We start from the raw sequence: 7,129 nt of genomic DNA on the forward strand, positions 1-7,129 counted from the left end.
AAGAATGTATTACGCTTCCTATCCGAGTAGCTGCCGCCGTTCCCGCACCCATTCCTGTGGAATACCAGGATTTTGTTGATGTATTTTCCAAGGGCAATGCGGATATTCTGCCTCCCCATAGGCCTTATGATTGTGCCATTGAGCTAATTCCTGGTGCCACGTTGCCTAAAGGAAGGTTATATGCATTGTCTGGTCCTGAAACTGTGGCCATGAATGAGTATGTGAAAGAAAGCCTTGGGAAAGGATTTATCAGGCCATCTAAATCCCCTTTAAGTGCAGGTTTCTTCTTCGTAGAGAAGAAGGATGGTTCACTTAGACCCTGCATTGACTTTAGAGCTTTGAATAAAATCTCAGTAAAGAATACTTACCCTCTGCCGCTGATCTCTGTCCTCTTTGATCAGCTACGTTCGGCTGTGATTTTTTCTAAGATTGACCTGAGAGGAGCATATAACCTCATCAGAATCAAGTCAGGGGATGAGTGGAAAACGGCATTCAGTACTCAGTCAGGCCACTATGAGTATCTGGTTATGCCATTTGGCCTGTCTAACGCTCCGGCAGTTTTCCAGGATCTCATTAAAGATGTGCTCCGTGAGTTTCTTGGAAGGTTCGTTGTAGTCTACTTAGACGATATTTTGATTTATTCTGACTCTGTAGAACATGTTACCCAGGTGCGTCAGGTTCTAAAAAAATTACGTGAAAATCACCTATATGCCAAGCTTGAGAAGTGTGAATTTCATGTCACGGAGGTATCCTTTTTAGGGTACATTATTTCCCCTCGGGGATTCTGTATGGAACCAAAGAAGCTCCAAGCCATCCTTAGTTGGGCGCAACCCACCAACTTAAAAGCAATTCAGCGCTTTTTAGGGTTTGCGAACTACTATAGAAGATTTATTCACTCCTTCTCTGACCTAGTTGCTCCCATTGTGGCACTGACTAAGAAGGGAGCAGATCCTACCAATTGGTCACATGAAGCTGAGTTATCTTTTCAGGCCTTGAAACAAGCCTTTGTCTCAGCCCCTGTCCTCAGACATCCCAGCCCAGAATTGCCTTTCATTGTTGAGGTTGATGCCTCGGAGGTTGGAGTAGGGGCTATCCTATCTCAGAAGGATCCGGATTCCCTCGAATTACATCCTTGTGCCTTTATGTCCAGGAAATTCTCATCTGCAGAATCCAACTACGATGTTGGTAACCGGGAATTGCTGGCTATTAAATGGGCTTTCGAGGAGTGGAGGCATTGGCTTGAAGGAGCGACTCATACCATTTCAGTTTTGACTGATCACAAAAATCTTCAATACATTGAATCAGCTAAACGACTGAATGCCTGGCAGGCTCGTTGGGCTTTATTTTTTACTCGTTTCAAATTTATTATCACCTTCAGGCCAGGTTCCAAGAATACTAAGGCAGATGCCCTGTCACGCAGTTTTCTTCCAGTTCAAGACAACAGTCCTGTTACTCCCATACTTCCGTCTTCAGTCATTCGGGCAGGCCTCACACAGGATGTATTTACCCAGTTAAAGCTGCTTCAACATCAAGCTCCTGGAAATACTCCTGCTGGTCGTCTTTTTGTCCCTGAGTTTTTGAGAGCAACTGTTTTGACGGAGTTTCATGATAGCAAAGTTGCCGGGCATCCGGGAATCGCTAAGACTTTGGAATTAGTCTCCCGCTCTGTATGGTGGCCTGGTCTTTCCAAAGACATTAAAGAGTTTGTTTTTTCGTGTCAGGTCTGTGCACAGCATAAAGTTCCTCGTTCTTTGCCTATCGGTCAACTTATGCCCTTGAATGTTCCTCTTAGGCCATGGTCGCATATCTCCATGGATTTTGTGGTGGACCTCCCTCTGTCAGCCGGATGCCGAGTCATATGGGTGGTAGTGGACCGTTTTAGCAAAATGGCCCATTTCATTGCTCTTCCCCGATTGCCATCTGCCCAGGGATTGGCAGTCTTGTTCCTCCGCCATGTTTTCAGACTCCATGGCTTACCCACTGATATTGTTTCTGATCGGGGTCCACAATTCATTGCACAATTTTGGAAGTCTTTTTGTGCTTCATTAAAGATGAAATTATCTTTAACGTCTGGCTATCATCCCCAATCCAATGGGCAGACTGAGCGAGTTAATCAATCTCTAAAACAATATTTGCGTTTGTACTCGGCCAAACTCCAAAATGACTGGTCTGAGTTTCTTCCATTGGCGGAGTTTGCTTATAATAATGCCTGTCATTCTTCCACCAATGTGTCTCCATTTTTTGCAGTTTTTGGTTTTCACCCCAGGGCTAATTCATTTTTTCAACATTCCTCTGTCTCCTCACTGGCCCTGACCTCTCATCTTAGACTCATTTGGAGAAAAGTACACCTGGCTCTCAGAAAAGCGGCATTCCGGGAAAAAAGATTTTCTGACAGGCTCCGGCGGCCGTGCACTTTTAAAGTAGGAGATAGGGTGTGGTTGTCGACTCGCAACATTAAACTTCGACAAACCTCAGCCAGATTGGGTCCTAAATTTATTGGACCATTTCACATTATCAAAAAAGTCAATCCAGTTGCTTTCCGGTTACGTTTACCAAAAACTTTACGGATCGGAAATACCTTCCATTGCTCATTGCTGAAACCATATGTTTCGTCCAGTAGATTTCCTCGTAAAATATCTCAGGGGAGATCACCAATAAATGTACAGGGTCAGCAGGAGTTCCTGGTTGAGAAGGTTCTCGATTCCAAGTTTTCCCGGGGTCGGCTTTATTTTTTGGTACATTGGAGAGGTTATGGGCCAGAGGAAAGGTCTTGGGTCCTGGATGAGGATCTTCATGCCCCGAGGCTCAAAAGGGCATTTTTTCGAGAATTTCCTCAGAAACCTGGCTTTAGGGGTTCCTTGACCCCTCCTCAAGGGGGGGGTACTGTTAGGCGCCGGGGTCCGCTCGTCGGTGCGGCCCGGCGCCTAGCAACCAGGGACGCCGTGCGCGTACAGCCGCCGGCTCCCTGGCAACGCTAGACGCCGGGCGCACGGAGCCGCTCTGACCCTAGCAACGGGGACGCCACGTTCGGGCCGCGTTCCCCGTTGCTGGGTCTGTTCTAATTATTTTATGGTGTGCTGGCCGTGCAGCATTGTGATTACCCAGTCTGGCTCCTGATTGGGGAGCTCTCTGTTATAAGCACCCTTTGGACTTCCCACAGACGCCGGTGATAGCTTCCTGTTTGCCTGTGTCAGTTGCAGAGAGTTCCAGTCTTGCTCAATCCGGTTGTTCCTGTCCTCAGTGGTCCTGTACTCGGAAAGTTGTCATCATTCCTGGAGTCTGACCGAGCACCTTTAACATCCTGTGGTGTTCGTGAGTCGCGGCGCAGCCGTGTGTTGCGGCTTGTCCGCTTACTGTTTATTATTTAGTATATTTGTGTTCTGGAGCTTTTGCGGAGGATTCCGCTCCCACAGATCCACTCTGGTATCCAGCGGTGCTGGATAGGAGTAACGGATCGGTGGATCCTTGGTTGTCCTTTTCCCTGGCGGCTAGTCCGCACATACCTTTTGTTTAAGTTAGTTAGCTTGTAACCCCTGGCCTGGTTGCTTAGTCAGAGGGCCCCTTGTTATCACCCTGTCTCGGATTTCCCTTTGTCTCCCATTAAGACCTGAGGGGGCATCGGGGTTGGGCAGACATAATCCGCCCTTCGAACGCGGCTGCCATGGGCTCAAGCAACCATAGTCTCGCAGGGGATTTCTGATAACACGGGCGAGACAACGGAGTTAGGGCGCCAGGGGTTACTAGGCTCTCCTGCTCCCACTACCAGCAGATCTTCCCTGTACTCAGACCTCTGCCATAAGATCTCCTCTGGTCTGGAGTTCGGGAATCATAACAAACATGTTCCATCATAAAACATTTATTAAAAACACATTCAAAACTAATACAGAAGAGACGTATTATTCCACAGTGATAGATGTATAATTCTCAGATGTATAATTTGGGGTTGTCTATGTTGTGGCGTTATCTCCGAACCAACTTTAAGGAGAAGGAGGAGACTGTTGTGATCCACTTGCATTTGTATTCAACACCGAGAATTATACATCTTTCACTGTGGAATAATACGTCTCTTCTGTATTAGTTTTGAATGTGTATTTAATAAATGTTTTATGATGGAACACGTTATTACTGTGCTTTAAAATAGGTTTTTACTAGTTAAGGTTTAAAAGTGGGAGTTGATACGACCCCTTGGCGCCAGCTCTTCTATTGTTGCATATATATATATATATATATATATATATATCTATCAAGAAATAAATAGTATATCTCTGTGGAGCGCACTTAATGACTGAAATAAATATATTTATGTATAATACAATTTAATATGGTTATATTAATTTCAGACAAAAAGAGGATGACATCACACAAACACCCTTTAAACTTTAAAACATCTATTGCTTTTTATTGCTAAAATAATTAAATTTCAATACTGATAAAAAATGATGTACACTTTTACAATGTGTTATTGTTTATTACAGCCAAAAAATTGAATAACAACTTTTCCAAACAATAAAAGATTTTTTCACTCAACGCGTTTCGTCGTATGTCGACTTCTTCAGGAGTGTTTTCTTTAGGGTGTGATCAAAAGTAAGTAAAAAGTAAAAAACAAGTATAAATAAAAGTATGAAACAAAGAGGAATACTAAAATATATATATATATATATGAAGAAGAATATGCACAAAAAATATATCTATGTCCAATTTAGCTAACATTGTAATGATTTGATTTATTGGTGTTATTTACAATTAAGTTTCTCAGCAATTAGAACGTATTGCTGGGAAACCAGATGCGTGTATTTATATATTAAAGCGCGTTGCTAAGATACAGGATGCACCTATCATTTCTATTGAGAACGAGGCTCGGTATACTTATACCAATACAAGTCTCGTTATCACGCGTTGCCTAGTGACGGTACGTGCGTGATGACGTATGGACGTCATTTCTACTCCAAATGAGGCTTGGGTTTATAGTTACCAAGCCTTGCCTAGTGACGGATGGGACGCCCGGAGCAATGGAAACATGCAGCGCATATAGATAGCGCTTGTTATGCCTCATTGCTTAGCAACAAACGTGTGTGTTGACGTCACGCCCTCCGTAAGGAGGCTTACAGCGCACACAGACAGCGCTTGTTAAACCTCTTTATTATCAATTATCCTGTCAGTACAGCTCTGGTGAACAAGTATTAAATAGGTATGCTTGATTAACATTGGGCCTCTGTAGATAATATTAATTAGGATGGGAACTTAAATATAGCATTTTTTAATAGAGATTAAAATAAAATAATAAACAGTCATTTAATCTTATCAATTACACAATCAATTTAGTGGGATGAGGAAATGTTGGAATTAGCTAAGGTGCTTAAATAGGGAGATTTTTTGAACTCTGCTCTCAATTATCACAATTACACAATCAATTTAGTGGGATGAGGAAGTGATGTAATTAGCTTGGGTGCTTAAATAGGGAGGTTTTTGAACTCTGCTCTCATTCCACTTTTGGATCTCTGTGTATGAGGACACACAAGGAGAGCTGCTGGTAAGCTATAATGGCTATTTCTTTAAAATCTTGTTACAAGACGTTCTATCCAGAATATTGAGTGTTTTTATCACTCTTTATTAGGGAAATAAAAGAAGCTTAATATTATTTATCCCATTGCCGGATCCTCATATATATTTTTTGGACATATGAAAGTATTGTAGGTAAGTTCTATTACAATATCCAACTAATCATTTATTGTTTTAAACTAAAAACTGGGATGTTTATATTATTTTTATGGGTTTTTTTTTTATTAGGTAAATTAAATAAAAATTTGAACAAATTAATTACAAGCCTTTGGAAGATTAATAATAACCATCAGTGAGTATCTTTATCCGATTTGGGAGGAAATAAATAATTCTACTTATATATGTACATCATTATATATATATGTTATTGTAGGATGGTCGCAAATAGGAAGATTCATTAAATACTACAAAACTATGGAAGTTAATTATGCATAATAATTCTTAGTAAGTATTATGGTTCAAATTATTAAAAGAAAATAATAATATTTCTATTGTAATTATTATAATTTCAGTTTTTTCTATTTTCAAATAGGTAAAATATGGATTATAATTTTGTGAAAATACAGCTGTTTCAAATTAATTAATTACCTTTTCATAAGTAAGTAATACCATATTTATTTACTGTGGAGTCATTCATCAAAACAGCCATCAGCAAATTAATTGTTATGAATTAATTTTAAATTTTTATTAATGTTGGTATCTAGATGGATAATTGCTTTAATAAATTAAGTCCGTACAATGCCAGCTAATTTTGACATTGATATTGTGAATTGATTTTTTATTTGATAACCAGTTAAACAATTGTCTTATTAGACCAATAAATCAAATCATTACAATGTTAGCTAAACTGGACATAGATATATTTTTTGTGCATATTCTTCTTCATATATATATATATATATATATTTATATTTTAGTATTTCTCTTTGTTTCATATTTTTATTTATACTTGTTTTTTACTTTTTACTTAGTTTTGATCACACTCTAAAGAAAACACTCCTGAAGAAGTCGACATACGACGAAACGCGTTGAGTGAAAAAATCTTTTATTGTTTGGAAAAGTTGTTATTCAATTTTTTGGCTGTAATGAACAATAACACATTGTAAAAGTGTACATCATTTTTTATCAGTATTGAAATTTAATTATTTTAGCAATAAAAAGCAATAGATGTTTTAAAGTTTAAAGGGTGTTTGTGTGATGTCATCCTCTTTTTGTCAGAAACCAATATAACCATATTAAATTGTATTACACATAAATATATTTATTTCAGTCATTAAGTGCGCTCCACAGAGATATACTATTTCTTGATTTCTATTTTTGGTCTTGTTCGACAGGGGACCATCTCTGTGTAGAAGCTTGCCCCTTAATAAAATTATTGAGCACAATCAAAGGTATAGGTCCAAGTTTAGAGCGCAAAGAGGATCTCTTATTCTATATATATATATATATATATATATATATACACATACATACAGGTTGAGTATCCCATATCCAAATATTCCGAAATACGGAATATTCCGAAATACGGACTTTTTTGAGTGAGTGTGAGATACTGAAACCTTTGTTTTTT

The 7,129-nt window shown here is 39.4% G+C and overlaps 1 long non-coding RNA gene across 3 annotated transcripts; it reads left to right on the forward strand.

Annotated features, from left to right (window-relative positions):
* The first annotated feature begins 5,428 nt into the window (after positions 1-5,428).
* On the forward strand, positions 5,429-6,722 carry LOC134911379 (uncharacterized). Of its 3 annotated transcripts, none has more exons than XR_010176523.1 (4): positions 5,429-5,530; positions 5,615-5,694; positions 6,092-6,157; positions 6,550-6,722. It is a non-coding gene; the product is annotated as an uncharacterized LOC134911379 (long non-coding RNA). The 3 variants fall into 3 exon arrangements; XR_010176524.1 differs by lacking the exons at positions 6,092-6,157; positions 6,550-6,722 and adding exons at positions 5,788-5,851; positions 5,933-6,007; XR_010176525.1 differs by lacking the exon at positions 6,092-6,157 and having other exon boundaries at positions 6,531-6,722.
* The last annotated feature ends 407 nt before the right edge of the window (positions 6,723-7,129 follow it).

The sequence above is a fragment of the Pseudophryne corroboree genome, chromosome 4, assembly GCF_028390025.1.
Source record: "Pseudophryne corroboree isolate aPseCor3 chromosome 4, aPseCor3.hap2, whole genome shotgun sequence".
Classification (NCBI taxonomy): Eukaryota; Metazoa; Chordata; class Amphibia; order Anura; family Myobatrachidae; genus Pseudophryne; species Pseudophryne corroboree.